The sequence below is a fragment of the Echinops telfairi genome, unplaced genomic scaffold (assembly GCF_000313985.2).
Source record: "Echinops telfairi isolate 266 unplaced genomic scaffold, ASM31398v2 ScPeMD7_2291;HRSCAF=2852, whole genome shotgun sequence".
Taxonomy (NCBI): Eukaryota; Metazoa; Chordata; class Mammalia; order Afrosoricida; family Tenrecidae; genus Echinops; species Echinops telfairi.
This window is the reverse complement of record NW_022106189.1, coordinates 10,220,944-10,239,516: the sequence shown is the minus strand read 5'-3', so window position 1 is coordinate 10,239,516 and position 18,573 is coordinate 10,220,944. Positions and strand designations below refer to the sequence as shown.

Here is an 18,573-nt window from a genome sequence, read left to right as displayed (position 1 = left end):
AGAGCATGCGCTGTTACGCAAAAACCGCGATAGAGTGAAGCCGCGGAAGTCGAAGCGCGAAGTGGCGAGGGTTCACTGTACTTGTGGCATAGCTTCCAGTATCATATCAACATGAAAACTACCAGTGTAACTAACTGATCAATGGAGGATAACTATATTATATTATCTGTCCTTCCTGTCAGAACATGTCTGACCCATACATATAGATGGTTGTAGTCTGTGACTCCACCTAGAAACTGAATTATTATGGGGTTTTAAATACTGGGGATAATTGATATCTAATCCCTAAGAGGTCTTTACATTTTATCATAGGACTTTCAGAGATATAACACCTATTTCACAAAAATGAACCATTCCTTGAGCTAGGATTTCAGTATTGTGGCAAACCAGTGTGGGTGGGTATGATACTTTGAAGATGGGTACTTTTTGGATCAAGTGTGTCATGTTTCATGTATGAATATTAGTTGAGGGGCATTGGTGGTTCAGTAGTTGAATTATTGTTTGCCACAGAGAAGTTCTAGGTTTTATTTGACCAATGTACATCATATGAAACCTTCAATCTTCTATCAATAGAGGGAAGTGAAAACAATCCAATAATGTGTTACATGAGACAATTCTGATTCACAAGACTTCTTTAAAGTGTTAAAGCACAAAGCTATCTCATTGAGGAGTAGGTGCACTTGACTCGTCATGGTATTTTCAATATAATTTATGGTATTTTCTTATATGTATGTGAAAGCTAGACAATGAATAAGACAGAAGAGTTGATGCATGTGAATTATGATGTTGGTAAAGAATATTGAAAGTATCATGAATTGTCAGAAAAACAAACAAACCTGTCTTGGAGGGACAAACAAAATACCCCTTAAAAGGGAGCATGACCAGACTTCATATCACATACTTTGGAGATATCAGGAGACACTAGGCCCTGTAGAAGGACATCACGCTTGGCAGAGAGTTAACACAGAAGAAGAAGACCTTAGGCAAGATGAACTGACCGATTGGCTACAACAAATAGACTCCAGCACACCAATTTTGAGAATGGTGCAGGACAGAGCAATGTTTTATTTGGTTGTACAAAAGGTGGCTATGAATTGGAGTTGAAATGACAGCACCTACCAACAACAAGGGTGCTCAGCAGGTTGCAGTGGAATCTTAAACAAAAAAGGCTGATGAATAAAAGCTTGACACAGAGAGGACCATAGGGCTAGCCCCACCACGAGACACAATGGCCCTCACTGACCCATAGCACAGGGGACAGCACTGGAGACACAGTGTGGGAATTGTGCCCAATCTGACCCCACCACACCGATGCAAAACACTAAGGGCATCCAACAGAACAGCAAGGGGAGCAGAGCAATTAAGTCCCCAGGGAATACCAAAAATAGACTGTGGGGCCAGGGTCTGGCACCCCATCAGGCTTGACCAGAAAACACTCCTAAAGGTCAACAAGCAGACCTTAAACTATTTATAGGCTTTTTGTTTATTGTCATTGGTTGGTTGTTGTTGTTGTCATTTTATTTTCCTTTGTTGCTTTGTTTTGCTTTGTCTTATTTTTGTGCATACTTTTGTCTCTGCATGTCTATCTAGATAAGATAGGTGAGATAAACAATCCAGAAGAGAAAACAACAGGACCAACAGTTCTGGAGGACATGGGAGAGGAGGAGGCGGGGGAAAGGAAGTGGGTGGTAACAAACCCAGCAACAAGGGAACAACAAGTGATCTAAAATTGATGGCAAGGAGGGTGTAGGAGGCCTGGTAGGACTTGATCAAGGACAATGTAACCGAGAGGAATTGCTGAAACCCAAATGAAGGCTGAACATGATAGTGGGACAAGAGTAAAGTAAAAAGAAATAGAGGCAAGAACTAGGAGGCAAAGGACATTTATAGAGGTCTAAATACAGGCATGTACATATGTAAATATATTCTTATATGACAATGGGGAAATAGATATATGTACATATATTTATAGGGTTAGTATTAAGGTAGCAGACAGACATTGGGCCTCTACTCAAGTACTCCCTCAATGCAAGAGCACTTTGTTCTATTAACCTGGCATTCCATGATGCTCACTTCCTGAAACAATCGCTGAAGACAAAGTGGGTGCATAAGCAAATGTGAAGAAAACTGATAGTGCCCGGCTATCAAAAGATATAGCATCTGGGGTTTTAAAGGTTTGATGATAAACAAGCAGTCATCTAGCTGAGAATCAACAAAGTCCACATGGAAGAAGCACACCAGCCTGTGTGATCATGAGGTGTCAATAGGATCAGGTATCAGAAATCAAAGACTCAGAACAAAAAATCATATCATTGTGAATGAGTGTGAGAGCAGAGTGGAGACCCAAAGCCCATCTGTAGTCAATTGGACATCCTCTTCCAGAAGGGTCGAGGGGAGGAGACAAGCCAATCAGGTGCAGTAGAGCACCGATGAAACATACAACTTCCCTCCAGTTTTTTAACACTTCCTCCCCTCCCCACTGTCATGACCCCAATTTTACCTTACAAATCTGGCTAGACCAGAGCATGTACAGGGGTACAGATAAGAGCTGGAAACACAGGGAATCCAGGATAGATAAGGCCCTTGGGACCAATATTGAAAGTAGCCATACCAGAAGGGGAAGGGGAAGGGGAAGGGAAGGTGGGGGGAGAAAGGAGGAACCAATCACAATGAGCTACCTATAACCCCCTCCCGGGGGGGTGGGGGGGGTGGACAATTGAAAAGTGGGTGAAAGGAGACATAGGTCAGTGTAAGACATGCATTAATAATAATAATTTATAAATTATCAAGGGTTCTTGAGGGGGAGGAGGGAGGGAAAAAATGAGGAGCTGATACCAAGGGCTCAAGTAGAAAGAAAATGTTTTGAGAATGATGATAGTAATGATTGTACAAATGTGCTTGACACATGGATGTATGAATGGATTGTGATAAGAGTTGAACGAGCCCCCAATAAAATAATTTTTAAAAAGAAGAATGGCTTGGTAATCTACTTTTGAAAATCAGCCAATGAAAATCCTGTACATCACAACTGTCAAATGTGCAGCTCATGCGGGAGTAATTCACTGCTTTTCACACATGATGACAATGAATCAGGGGCCAACTCAATAGAGCCAATTATAGTAAGCAGTCAGCCTTAGCCACTGGAACCCAAGAACAATCAGAAATAAAAATAAGCACTGTACCTGAAGTCAGAAGAACTGTATTCAAGGCCCAACTCTAATCTTTTCTAGCTTTGAACTTCGGGTTACTTTCTATATTTCTATAAGTGCCAGATAGATTTTAATGATGGCTATTGTAATAATATCTTACAGAAGTATTATTCAGCAAAATTACTTTAATAAATAAATGAAAAGTAATTGATGTAGACTTTTTGTACATTTATGCACAAGCATCTATTGAGCTCCTACTATGAGCCAGAACTGTGCTTTGAGCAGAAGCCAGCCCAGTGCTGTAGTATTTTCTGACTTTGAAAAAAGCAAAGACCGAAGTTACCCTAGCAAATGCTGCTGCACACAAGGAATTAAAGTCCATCCAGTAAAGGTTAATTGGTTAAATTTATTAGTCACTAGCAGAGGAATTTCCATTTGGCAATTAAGTTAGCAAATATTAAATAACCTTACAGAGTGTACTTCTCCAAATTGATGTGTTCTTTTTCATGTAATAATCAATTAGTGGGTGTTTCATTTGCTTAATTAACTCTGAATGTAAATTAATCTCTGCATATTGAAATTGCAAACCCAGCCTTATAATGTCGGTTTCTTTCTGAGATAAATCAAATTACTGCAGCCCCAGCAAACGTTCTTGGGTTCGAGAGTTACCAAAAGCCGGCAGGCTCCTTTAGAGCTTGAACATCGGGGCTTAGAAAGGATTTGGAGTATAATAGCCTAGCTAATTATATTTACCCATGGAGAGGACTCTGTGTCAGTTTCCATTTCTCCTCTTAGGCAAGGATGCCTGTTGAATGATTAAATTCTATAAGCTATTTAGATATTATGCACTGGTATGGATCTGACTGGTATGGATATGAATATAATGTTTCTTATTCCCCAAGCAGAGTTGAGAGACAGCCTACTGGTGGAATGCATTCCTTGATTCGTGAAGAAGACTGGGAGGAAAAGGCAAAAGACTTGGAGTCTATTTCAATTCATAGTGACCGTATGGGATATAGTCGAACTAAGCCATGAAGTTTCCAAGTTTTCCCACCTTGCTCCCAAGGATCAGCTGGTAAGTTTGAACTCCTGAGCTTGCAATTAGCAGCCCAGTGCCTAACCTACAGCCTCATCATGGCTCCTTTCTGTAAGGTAAAAGGAATGGCACATTCATCTTGTCCAGTTCTGTATACATGACTTATCAAAATGCCCTATTGCTCCAACAGCCTCCTCTAACTATATCTATCCACAGAGACTTCTCTTTCTTAAAACCTCTTGCACCTAAGAAAGCCTGGTTACACAAGATAATGCAATGTATATTTGGCTCATACCTGGTTACACAAGATAATGGAATGTTTATGGCAAGGATATATAGGTTGGAATTAAACAGGTCTGTTTTCATATCCTGACTCTACCTACTAGTTGTGTGACCTTGAAAAGTCATGTAGTCTCTCTGAGCTTTAGTTGCCTCACATGTAAATGAAAGGAATGAACAAAAATATTTAAATCAACACACTATGTAAGAGAAAGGGAATTGGTGTATAAAAAAATGAACAGAATAGTGAATGAAAGAATGGAGACTGGAATAAAGAAATGAATTTAAATAAGCAATCAAATGAACAAGTAATATTCAGGCTGATAATAAAGGTCTATCATCCCTCCTTCCTGCACGCTCCATCTGTACGCAGCATTCTCCTAGAAGTCGAGCCACTAGGTACCCCTGGGAATCACACAGAGATGAAATCATTTTGGTTACATCATTCTGAGGCCCCAGGATGCATTTCCAAATCCTTGAGAATATTCCTTGCTCATTTCTTTATTTGCTGCCTGAGAAGATGGGGAATTTCTGCAACCATGGTTACAGTTGATGTGTTTGGAATCTTCATGCAGAACCATGCAACCCTCATCTACCGGCATCTTGATTGGAACAGAATCTCCTGAAAGTGACTACAAGTTCCAGAAACAACCATCCAGAGTCTCTAATAGTATTTTGACGACCCAACATTACAATTTATTTGTGATAGGAACTGAAAGACTGAGGTGATACAAACTGGTGATACAAATGGTTAACATTCAGTTGCTAACTGAAAGCCTGGGAGTTCAAGTCCACTCAAAGACACCTCAGAAGAAAGCCTCCATCTAAATATCAGCCTCCCATTGGGTTGCCATGCGTTGGTGTTGACTCACTGGCAAATGATTATTAACTGAGGACTGAAGCTTTTCAAGAGAAATACAGGAAGATAAATACTTTTCCACCCCAGTTGAGGTCGTTTTGACTGTATTCTCAAAGCCTAATTCCTATGACCCTTCATAGTGCTTACCATGGAAGAACTTGGAAACCATTATAGAGTGAAGTAAGTCAACCACAAAGGGACAAGTCTTTTATGACTCCACTGCTACAAGAAGAAACACCAACTAAAGAAATCTTAGGAACCAAGTCCTGAACAAAAGGGAGAAGGCTACCTACAGGCCATGACCCACACATCGCCTCCCTTTGCACTCTTAACAAAAGCCAGTTTGAAGGCTTTTGTTCCTCATGTCTCCTCATTGGACCTCATAGTCTCAAGTCACACTCTCAAGAGGGGGTAAACAGGAGAAAGCCAGCCACTTGAGGAATACAACAACAAGCCTGGGGAAAAGGAGGAGATCCTTGCCAGCAAACCAAGCTAAGAGCAGGGTAGGGGAGCATCTACATTTTGGAGGAGACGCTGGTAGTTCAGTTGGTGATTGTGGTGGGTGACTGGGGAGAAGTACCCCCTGTAGAGAAGGTGAGCTAAACAATGATTGTAGGGAACTTAGGGGGACAATGGACCAGATTTTCTGTTTCTGGTTAGACTCTACAAGTACGTATCTACCCAACCCTTGGTGAACCATGTAATGGAATAAACAGCATGATGACCTTGGACATTATGGCATAACAGCATGACATAATGCAGGGGCTACACCAGAAAGACAACAGAGAGGTCCAACTGAATGAACTGAGCCCTGCCTCAAAGGTGTCTGCACCCTTGGACTGAAGACTGGGGTATTCAGACTGTGGAAGTGGTGGCCTTTGGACCTTGGCAGAAATCCCTGGCTTGGGGGTGTCCAGTGGAAAAGAACCTAGAATCACCATATAATTACTTCCTCAATTCCTCCCTTGCAGTGACATGACAGGTTTTGATCTGTTGGGTAGGGATCTCCACTTAGATTAACTGATCCAGGAAGTTTCCCCCTGGCACCAAGCCCATACTTAGGGTGAACAGCTCAATATAATGGGAGAGGGAACTGTGTAGGGCAACAACTCATGGGCTGTGGCTCATGGGGGATCTGTACTCACATAGGCTCCTCATACTGCCAGTGTCCGGAATGATGTGTTATTGGGAAAGTGCAAAGGCTTGTAGAGGATGTAAGAGTGGGGGGATGGGGGGATAGATGTGGAGGGTATGGGGATTTTTGGAGTAAACAATGAAGGCAGGAGGGGGAGGGAGCACTAAGACTGGATGTGATTACACAACTCATTTTAAAGCAGATTTAATCACTCTGGGAGAGAAAATGTTCTAACTGTAATTGTGGTGATGATTGTACAATACTTCTTGATATGATTGAATTTTATGATATATGTGGATTGCATGACAAAAAAACTGTAAAATATATATGTATATGTTTGTATATATTTATATGATACATATATCATGGCTTAGGTCAGGCGCACCTCAGTCCTCAAAGTAAATTTTTTGCTTTTCAACACTTTAAAGAGGTCCTGTACATCAGCTTTACATAATACATTGAGTCTTTTGGTCTTTTGACTGCTGTTTCCATGAGCATTGATCATGGATCCAAGCAAAATTAAATCCTTGGCACCATCAACATATTCTGTATTTACTTTGGTCTAGTTAGCTATTGGTCCAGTTGTGAAGATATTGGTTTTCTGTGTACTAAGTTTTCATCCCCACTGAAGGCTGCAATCCTTAATCTGCATCAGTTTTTCAAGGCCTCCTCATATTCAGCACGCAGGGTTGTAGCATGGCATATTGCAGGTTGTTAATAATCTTCCTCCAATTCTGATGCCACATTCTTCTTCAGATAATCCAGCTTCTTGGATTATTTGCACAGCATACAGATTGAATACATATAGTGAGAGGGTGTAATCTTGACGCACACATTTCCTAATCTTAAATCAGGCAGTGTTCTCTTGTTCTGTTCAAACACTGTCTCTTGATCCACATACAGGTTCCACACGAGCACAATTAGGTGTATTGAAATTCCTCTTCTCAAGCCTATCCTCGGTTTATTATGATCCACACTGTCAAATACCTTTGCATAGTCAATAAAACACAAGTAAACATCGTTCTGGTTTTCCCTGTTTTCAGCCAACATCCATCTGTCATCAGCACTGATATCCCTTGGTCCACATCTTCTTCTGAATCCAATCTGAACCTCTGACAGCTCCCTGTCAATGTACTGCTGCAACTGTTGTCGAATGATTTTCAGCAAATTTCTGCTTACATGGGATATCGATGATATTGTTCTACAAATTGTGTATTCTGCTGAGTCGCCTCTTTTTGGAATGGGTGCAACTATGGATCTCTTCCGGTCAGTTGTCTAGGTAGCTGTCTTCCAGATTTTCTGGAATAGTGCTTCTAGTACTTCACCAGGTAATTCAAACATTTTCAATCTGTATTCCATCAATTCCTGAAACTTTGTTCATGGTTAATGTCTTCTGCATAGCTTGAATTTCTTCTTTTAATATCATTGCTCCTTTTGAAATGATTGAATGTCCACTAGTTCTTTTTGGTACAGTAACTCTGTAAATTCTTTTCTTTTTTTTTTTTTTTTGATGTTTCTTGAATCATTCAATATTTTGCCCACAGACTCTTTTGACATGACAACTCAACCCCTTGAAAATTTTCATTAGTCCTTTCAGCTTAAGAAATACTGATTATGTTGTTCCTTTTTGGTTTTTTAACTCCTGGCCTTTGCACATTGTATTTTAATACTTTACTTTGTCTTCTCAAAATGCCCTTTGAAATTTTCTATTCAGCTCCTTGACTTCATGAATTCTTCCATTTGCCTAAGCTGCTCTATGATTAAGAGCAAGTTTCAGAGTCTCCTCTGACATCCACTTTGATCCTTTCTTTCTTTCCTAATTATCTTTTGCTTTTTTTCATGGATGATGTTCTTGATGTCATGTCACAGCGCATCGGGTACTCATTAATGGTCACTGCATCAAATCTATTGTTGAGCTGTTCTCTAAATTCGTGTGGGATATACTCAGGTTCAAAGCTTGGTTCTTCTGAACTTGTATTTAATTTTCTTAAACTTTAACCTGAACTTACATATGAGCAGTTTAGGATCTGCACCACAGTTGGCCACTGGCCTCATGTTAGCTGCGGCTACTGAGCTCTCCGTAGCCTCTTCCCACTGGTGTAGTCAATTTGATTTCTAGGTGTTCCGTCTGGAGAAGTCTATATGTATAGTCACCATTTGTGCTGTTGAAAAAAAGTATTTGCAATGCAGAAGTCATTGATATTGCGAAATTCTGTTACATGATGTCCAGGTTCATTTCTATTGCCAAGGCCATATTTTCCAACTACTTTTCCTTCCCGTTTATTTCCAACTTTTTGCATTCTAAGCACCAGTAATTATCAATGTATTTGATTGCCTGTTTGATCAGTTTTACACAGAGGACTTTTAAAATTCTTCAATTGCTGTATCACTAGCTTTCATGGTTAATATATACATTTGAATAATAGTTGTATTGACTGGATTTCCTTGTATGCAGATAGATCTCCCATCACAGACAGCATTGTACATCAAGATTGATCTTAACATGTCCTATTTTGAAGACATGTGACACCATTCCTCTTGAATGTGTCATTCCTGGCATAGTGAACTATGAGACTGAGTGATTCAAACTGGCCAGTACCAGTCAGCTCACTAATGCCCAGACTGTCAATATGTATGGCCCATTTGATTTTGATGACTTCCGTTTCCCTAGATCCATAAGTCATATACACCAACTTCCAATCATTCATAGGTGTTTGCAGTTATTGCTTCTCATTTTGAGTCATGCTGCATCAACAAATGAATCTCTCAAAGGCTTTACTGCAGAAGCTATACTCCATCCAACTCAACTCTACTTTGAGGAGGCAGCTCTTCCTTGATCATAGTTTGAGTGTCTTCCTACTTGAGGGACTTCTCTTTTGGCAATTTCTGACAATATTCTACCGTTCTTCATGAGGTTTACAGTATTAGGTAATATTTTACTATTCACAAGGTTCTCCGTGGCTAATTACTCAAAAGTGAACAGACTATTCGTTCTTCATGGTCTATTGGTAGTCTGGAATCTCTGCTGAAATCTGTTCACTTCGCGTGTCCCTGCTGGTATTTGAAATACAATGACATAATTTCTAATAACTCAGAAATACACAAGCCACCACCATACCACAGACTGACAGACTATTTCTTCCAAAACAGATACTTCTTCTAAATCAAATTCATTCATTTAGCAGACAGCATATTCAATATTTTCCCACCATAATTAAAATGTGTCGGTTCTTCTCCAGTTCTTCTTCAGTTATTTATTGTCTGATTTTTGCATGCATATGAGGCAAATGAAAGTACCATGGCTCCTGTCAGGCAAACCTTAGTCTTCAAATGACTCCTTTGCTCTTATAACACTTTAAAGAGATCTTCTGCAGCAATTTTGCCCAATGCAATATGTCATTTGAATTCTTAACTGCTGCTTTAATGAGTTGTTGATATGGATCCAAGCTGGACAAAATTCTTGACAATTTCAATATTTTCTCCATTTATTGTGATTTTATTGTGAGCTTTTTTGCCTTCTTCACATTGAGTTATAATCAATACTGCATGCTGCCATCTTTGATCTTTATCAGTAAATGTTGCAAGTTCTCTTCACTTTCAGCCAACAAGGTTGTGTCACTTGCATAGCTTAGATTGTTAATGAGTCTTCGTGAAATCCTGATGCTACATTCTTTTTCATACAGTCCAGCTTCTTGGATTGCCTGCTCAGCATGCAGATTGAATAAGCATGGTTAAAGGCTACAACCCTGACGCACACCTTCCCTGGTCTTAAAGCATTCAACAGCCCTTCTTCTGTTTGAAGACTGCCTCTTGGTCTGTGCATAGGTTCCACTTGAGCACAATAAAGCTTGATGGAATTCTCATTCTTTGTAATGTTATACAAGGTTACTTATTGTTGCATAATAATTACCTCTAAATAGACACTGGGCTTCTATTAAGGGTGAAAATATTAAGCTGAGTTCAACTGAGCTGTTAAGGGAGAAAAATGGGAAGGGATGCCTAAAAACACCATGAACACAATTAACATCACTGAATTGTACATATGAAGATTACTGGAATGACAATTCCCCACACACACAAAATTAGTGACTCAAAACAACAAACATCCATTATCTCACGGTTTCTACCCTGTTTCCCCGAAAGTATGACATCTCCTGAAAATAAGACCTACTTACAGTTTTGCCTCTCGCTAAATATAAGGCATCCCCTCTGAAAATAAGGCCCCCAAAGCTACCGTAACTCTGGACTCTAGACTGTAGCAGTGGGCACCGCTGCACAGCTCACTGTTGGCCACAGCGCAGCCAGAGCAGACAGGAAGTGCATGGTCTCTTTTAATAAAACAATAAACAATAAATGTGTACCATATTCTTCTTCATGGAAAAATAAGACATCCTCTGAAAATAAGACCTAGCGCATCCTTGGGAGCAAAAAAATAATATAAGACACTGTCATATTTTCAGAGAAACAGGGTATGTGTCAGGAATCAGGACAGGACTTAGCAGGGTCCTGTGGTTTAGGGTATTTTTCAGACTGCTATCAAGGTGTTGATAGGACTTTTGTTATCTTAAGGTTCAAGTGGGAGAGGATTCACGTCTAAATTCACTCAAAAGGCAAGCCTTTGCAAGCCTCAACTTCTCACTGGCTGTTGGCTAGAGACCTTAGTTCTTCCAGAGTGAAGTCTCAGAGAGAGAGAGAGAGAGAGAAAGAGCTCACAAAGCAGAAGTCACAATCTTCCTTTTAATAATTTATTTTATTTTTGTTGCTGTTGAAAATATACACAGCAGAACACATACCAATCCAACAATTTCTACATATACAATTCCTTGGGTTTATTCTTCAATCTGTACAATCATTCTCATCCTCCTTTTCCAACTTGTTCCTCTCACATTAATATAAACTCACCGTCACCTCAGCTTCCTACCTAATCTTTCAAGTTTCAGTTGTCAATTTGATCCCGTACAAACAATTATTTAAAAGCGCCAATGCTATAGGCAGTGACTCTTCCCTAATTAAGTGAAACTATTAATTTGATAGAATCCCTGGTGGATAATGGTTTATACATTGAGCTGCCATCCCTAAGATTATCTATTCAAACCACCAGCTGGTGATACTCATGACAAATATTGGGCTTTTTGCTCTTGTAAAGATTATAACCTTGGCAACCACAGGGAGGGCTCTACTCTGTCTTATAAGGTCCCTCTGAATCCAAATTAACTCAATGGAAGTGAGTTTGTTTTGATAGTTTGATTGTTTCTATAATTTTTGAAGTGACCTTCTATCACTGCTGCCTTATTCTGTGGTTGAAATGAGTCATAAGTTTCAGTCTGAGCGCAAGGCGGGCAGGGGCCTGACAGAGGGCATGACTACCAGAAGGCAGTTCCTCAGGATACGTTTTCGAGTCTGCTGCCAGAGTAACCTCTGTAACCTTTCTCGATTCACTTATTCCTTTCATCGATTTATAGTGTGACACATAATCTGTAGGCTCCAGGGAAGCAGCAGACATGTGTTCAGTGCCTGTATACATACAGAGCTACCTACCAACCTGTCACCCTTGGGTAAATTCCAACTGATGGCAATACCATGTGTGTCAGAATAGAATTGTGCTCCATAGGATTTTTTAAAATCATTGTATTAGGGGCTCATACAAGCTCCATTGGATTTTCATTGACTTATTTTCACAAGTAGCTTGCTAGACTTTTCTTCCAAGGAATCTCTGGGTTGATTCTAACCTATAAATTTTCAGTTATCAGCCAAGTTTGTTAAAATAATTTTCAGAGGTTCTGTCAAACTATAGTAGGAGCACAATAGATATTTACTTACTCAATTAATAAAGGAGTTCTCACATCATGCTATGGACTAGTGGAGAACAAAAGACAGGCCCTGGTCACAAGTGTGGGAAATAGGCAGGTAAATGGACAGGCACAGTAGAACATGTCTTAACTATTCTGCTTTCTCAAACCTCATGGGGAAGAGAGCCTCTTGTCTTGCAAAATGACAGAGAATCCTCCTTATTTCTGCAGAAGTATTTGTTTTGCCTTCTGGATCTCTGTCATAATTTCTAATACTGTGCCAACTCACTTTGCTGTGCTGGGGTGACTGGAGAGACAGGAGGGGGCCCACAGGGGAGTCACAGACAGACAGTGAAAGGAGTAAAGTTTTTAGGGCACAGTAATTCTCTGGAAGGTTTTGATTAGACTCTTGGCCAGGGGCCTGAGGGCTAAACGCCTGCTGCTGCACCTGACGAATCACTTGCCAAAGGGCCTAGCCAGCAGGAGCTTTGACCTTGGAAAGAGGGTGATCTGTCTTCGTGGAAACACACTGTCATAAGTGCATGTCTCAATTTCACTGGGGAAAGCATTGGGGCTGTGAGAGAAGAAAGCCTTGCACACACGTAAGGAGGAAAAAATGTGTGGTCTGTCTGGGGAAATGGAAGCAGTCAAAATTAACCCAGAGTGACCCTGGAGGGCAGGGCTGGAAATCAGCACCCTTCCCTCCAAAGCTTAGCCATATAATTGATATTTCTGTGGGGAGTTCTGTGCCCTTACTCCCATGCACCCTGACTCCATTTGTCTTCAAGGTCAGGGTGGGGAAGGCAGGAGATTTGGAGACATACCTTTGACTTCTAGATTCCTTGAAGCAAAAGTCAGGCCATGCCCTATACCCTTTCTCCATCCTAAAGGGGACAAGCAGATGATCAGTTGGGTGTCTCGCCATCGCCTCTGAGGCTGGGCTGAGCCATCCCCTTCTGTTTGCTCTGACAGCTCAGAGGAGATTTTATCTGTTGGGACCTGGGGCCACTGCAGAAGCAGCAAGCTCATGAATCCGGAAGAGAGGCATTGATGGAAACCTGGAGTGCACTTGTTAAAGAAGAGAAGGGACAGGAAGACAGCTCAGAGCCCCCGCTGGGCCCTTGTTTGGAGTGACACAGGATTGGATTATGGGATGGCTGGGCCTGGCTATTTTGGGATGAATTGGACAACTAGATCATGTTCATGGGGAGAAAATAAAAGACAGAAGTGCTTATTGTGGACAACTGATAAAGAGACATTGGTCAGAGAGGAAAGAGGAATTGAGGGATTCCTGAGGAAAGGGGCCTGAGGTTCATGGCCCAACGGCAAACCAAACAGCACTGCTGTCAGGATGGTTTGTTAGTGCCAGCCCACACCTGTGAGCACTGGTGGAGGGGAGAGGCGTGTAAGGCTAGGAAAGAGGACAGCTTTCCATCTCTGGTTTGTGGCAGGGTCATCCTGCCTGAAGGCAGAACACTGGGCAAGATGACCTCCGATATGCTTCTCCTAGAAGGAGAGCTGTGATTTAGCTCCCAAATATTTGGGTCTTTTATTGTCTTCTCCATGTGTCTTTGATTGTTTGATTGTAAGACAGCCAAGGTCAGGAAAACCAAAGATCCAGTCCCACATCTTTGAAAGATTTATGTTTTGTGTGTTTATTGCAAAGCTGTGACAGTGTAACTCCCAAGTCTGCCCTCAACAAAAACCTGTCCATAGCCAGAGACCAATAGACTGGTGTTCAAACCAGCCCCACAAACGTGTCCTCGGTCTTTAGCCCGGTAGAACCTAAAAAAAAAAAAAAAAAATCTCCCTACTAAGCTATCAAGATTTATTAATGGGATGCAAAACAAACAAGAAAAAAAATTTAGAACATTCCAAAATTCAGTGTAAATGGCACAACACACAAGTCCCAAGTATTACTTAGTGTCACCATCATGAAAGTGCAGGCACAAGTAGGCTCGTCTAGAGCTGCTTTCCGGGGACACGTGTCTGTGCAAAGGAGCCTGATGGATCAGTGGTTAAGTGGTGGGCTGATAGCCACGGGGTCTGAGATTCAAATCCACTGTGTTTGAGCAGAAAGATGTGGCAGCCCACTTTCATAAATATGGCAGTCCTGGAGACCCCACGAAGTCCCTACTCACGCCTGTGAGGTTGCTATGAGCAGGAATCAACTCATTGGCAATGGGTTTGGTCTTTTAGGCATTAAATTCAGTTCTGTATTCCATCCTTTGGTCTTCAACTAGATTGTGCCTTCCAACCCCAAGATATGGATCTCGTCACCTCTACTGCCGCCTGGAAAACATTTTTACCTTTTGGATAGGGTTGCTCTTCTCTCCTATAAATGTTTAGGATTGGAGTAGCTGAAGGTCTGTGACTAATGATTGACTAATGATTGATATATCGGAGGGAAATAACACGAAGCCAAGAACTTCAAAAAAACATGTTATGTGACTTTCAAAAATTTTCCAGTTTTTCTGTCTCTCTTTTGGCATTGGGGAATAGTATATTCTACTTCACCAGTTTCTTTCTTTCTTTCTCTTTTTAAATCTTTTTATTGGGGGCTTTTATAGTTCTTATCACAATCCATCCATCCATCCATTGTGTTAAGCACATTAGTACATTTGTTGCCATCATCATTCTCAAAACATTTGCTTTCTACTTGAGCCCTTCGAATCAGCTCCTCATTTTTACCCTCCTCCCCCACTCTCCCTTCCTCATGAACCCTTGATAATTTATAAATTATTATTATTTTCATGTCTGACATCATCTGCTATCTCCCTTCATCCAGTTTTCTGTTGTTCATTCCCCCCCAGGGGAGGGAGGGTTATATGTCAATCATTGTGATCAGGTCCCCCTTTCTCCCAACACCTTCCCCCTACCCTCCTGGTATAGCAACTCTCATTATTGGACCTGAGGGGTTTATCTGTCCTGGATCCCTGTGTTGCAAGCTACTAACTGTAACAGTGTACATGCTCTGGTCTAGCTGGATTTTCAAGGTAGAATTGAGGTCATGATAGCGGTGGTGGAAGCATTAAAGAGCTAGAGGAAAGTTGTGTGTTTTGTCGTGCTATAGTGCACTTTGACTGGCTCGTCTCTTCCTTGTGACCCTTCTGTAAGGGATGTCCAGTTGTCTACAGATGGACTTTGGGTCTCCCACCCTCCCCCTCATTCACATCAATGTTTTTTTTGTTCTTAACCAGTTTCTGATTTTATGAGGTTGCATTCATTGCTAATGTTTAAAAATTATAAAAAAATAAAATATTCTGAAACTCAAGTGTCAACACTGAACAATTATCATTATGTGACCCTTCAGTAGATATATATGCTGACAGTTCAGGAAAAGCCATATATCTGGGTTCTCAAGTGTAATTCTCAAATTTTTAAATGTACACAGCTAAAGTCAATGTTTAAGTCACCATGAGGTGAACCAGCCTGGCTGAGTACCAAACTCACCACCTTGGCAAAAGTCTATGATGCCTGATTGTGTTTCTGGAATTTCTAAGCCTTGGTAGTAATTTTAGCTATCTGGTTGTTTGTATTCTGGATAAATGTTTATTTGTCTCTTTATTTTTACATCAAAATGTCATAACATGATTTTTTGTTTTTATATTCAAGGTACATACAGAGGAAATAGAAAAAAAGGGAATGAAAAGAAAGCAATAAAACCCAACCTTTGGCCTGACAGTGCTTAGATGAGTCCCAAGATTAAAGGACACAACTCAAAGTGTGAAGGTTTACTGACAGGTAGATTGAGAAACAGGCACCTGAAGAAAAATGAAGATTTTTCCAGACTCTACTGGAACTGTTTGGCCTCTTAACATCCCCAGAGAGCCTCTCTGAAATGACAGTTGTTTGTTCTTTAAAGGTTCCTCTGTTCACCTTACTGACCATGAATAATAACTGACCTACCGAAAGAAAGGTCTTTGGGTCATTCTAATCTATGCACTACACACTGATCAATAACTTAGGAGATACACCCTCCCCTCCACCCACCCATAAATGTGTAGCTCAATCAGTGCTGTACAGATGAGGGCAACATTTGTCCCCAAACGCCTGCTGTGAACAGCAGAAAATGTGGGTGATTTCATTATCTGAGATTGCTTTGTCATATTTCTGCTGAACTGAAGGATAACTGAAATGAATATTAATAATTCAGCACCACAGCCAAGTTCTTCCTGGATTTGATCTCTAGACAGCCTGACTCTCCTGACTGAGGAGTCAAAAGGTCGGCACCAGACCTTAACGTAAGTCAAATCTGAGGGGCAGAATGATCTCTAAAAGAAGGTGGGAACTTGTGGAGGACAGACCCCACATCCAGCCACATCTGGTAATGCAGGCCATGAGGTGGTCTTTCCAAGGCCAAAGTTTTCTTTTTATTCAGATGCTTTTTCCTTCAGAGGGTCCATGGGTTTTCTTTTCACCTAGAAGGTAGGCTGAGGAGAATATTTTAGACAGAGCACCATTATTTCCTTCTTGATCTCTCTCTGCCTCTCTGTTCTTCTCCCTAACTGCTTTTTCTTCTCTCTCCTTTCTGCACCCTTTTCTGTCTTTATTTCATTTGTGATCCTTCTTACTTTAATAGAACTCTAGCATGCCAAACCCTAAAATTCCCTTAGAAGCATCCAGTTTCAGTGAAAACACTCCGAACCAGGTCACATAAATGTGTACATTAGATACTAGCAATGACCTTGAAACACCAACTGTCTGTTGGTTGACTGGCTTGTGGACCATTAAGATGCCAAAGACTATATCACGAATTCTGGGCACAAGTGGTGTTGTGGTAATGTATTGAGCTATGATCCACAAGGTTGGCAGTTCTAAACCACCAGGCATACCTAGAGAAAGAGACAGGCTTTCTACTCCTGTAAACAGTTTTAGTATCGGAAACCCACATAGAGTCACTATGAGTCAACATCGACTCAATGGCAATAATTTTTATTTGGTTTAGTTTTATAGCCCTGCTATTTCAGATACCAGTAGGGTTACCCACCATAGGCAGGTGTCAGTGCAGTTTTCCAACTGAGGCAAACTAGGAAGAAAGACCTGGTGTTCTATTTCTGAAAATTAGCCAATGAATACCTTATGAATAACATTAGAACACTGTTCAATTTAGTGCTGGGAGATGAGCACCCTAGGGTGGGAGGCACTTAAAATATATAGTGGCTGCAATGATGAATTTGAGCAGACCCAAAATCATGACAATGCTGCAGAACAAGCAAGATTTCAATCTGTGGTACACTGGGTTGCCATGAAATGGAGTAAACTTGATGGAGCCTAGCAAAAACAACAACCGGATCTTGTGAGAGACGTTACCTTGACACAGATTGGTTCCAGAGATTGGAGTTGTATTCTATTGTCAGAACTTCAGGAAAACTTCATCATTTTAGGAGCTAATCATGGAAAGTCATACTAATTTAAGAAAAATTTAGAGTATTTACTGAATGCTTTTATGTTTCCTTCTTTTGTTTTTGCTTTTGCTTTTTTTAAATTTAAATTTTATATTATTGAAGCCTCTTACAGCTCTTATCACAATCCATACATATATCCATTTGGTCAAACATATCTTTACATACGTTGTCATCATCTTTTTCAAAACATTTCTTTCTACTTGTGCCCCTGGCATCAGCTTCTTATTTTCCTCCCTCTCTCCCCCACGCTTCCTCCCTCCCCCATACCCCCTTGATAGTTTATAAATTAATCTTTTTTCTCATGTTTTACACCAACTGCTGTCTCAATTCACCCACTTTTCTGCTGTCCATCCACCTGTGATGGGGGCCATACATCTATCATGGTGATCAGTTCCCCTTGCTTTTATTAGATGCCATCAAGTTGGCTCCGACCAATAGTGACCCTATGCACAACAGAACAAAATACTGCCTGGTCCTTCACCATCCTTACTATTGTTCACAATTTATTACGTATTGCTACTGAATTCTAAGGGATTTCCATTTCATCTTTATAGCAACCTCATAGAGATACGTATGAGGAAACAAGATAGCAAGAGATTTTCTCACACAACTGGAAAGAGGAATGGCATTGCTGAAGCACAAACTGTGACTCCAAATATAACGTTCTTGGTCACTAGGACATTAGGGGAAAGACAAGGCTTTATACTCTCATTAAGAGTTGCATTTTCTCAAGGGAAATAGAGGAAAGAGCTGGGAGGCACAGGGCATTTATCGAGGTCTAGATAAAGACATGTACATATGCAAATATATTTATATGAGGATGGGGAAATAGATCTATGTGCTATATTTATAGGTTTAGTATTAAGGTAGCAGAAGGACATTGGGCCTCCACTCAAGTACTCCCTCAATGCAAGAATA

The 18,573-nt window shown here is 40.7% G+C and overlaps 1 protein-coding gene across 1 annotated transcript in view; it reads left to right on the top strand.

The window, feature by feature from the left end:
* Positions 1-18,573, top strand: part of LOC101643400 (diacylglycerol O-acyltransferase 2-like) — a 125,980-nt gene that overhangs the window by 31,466 nt on the left and 75,941 nt on the right. The gene's annotated exons all lie outside the window — the stretch shown is intronic.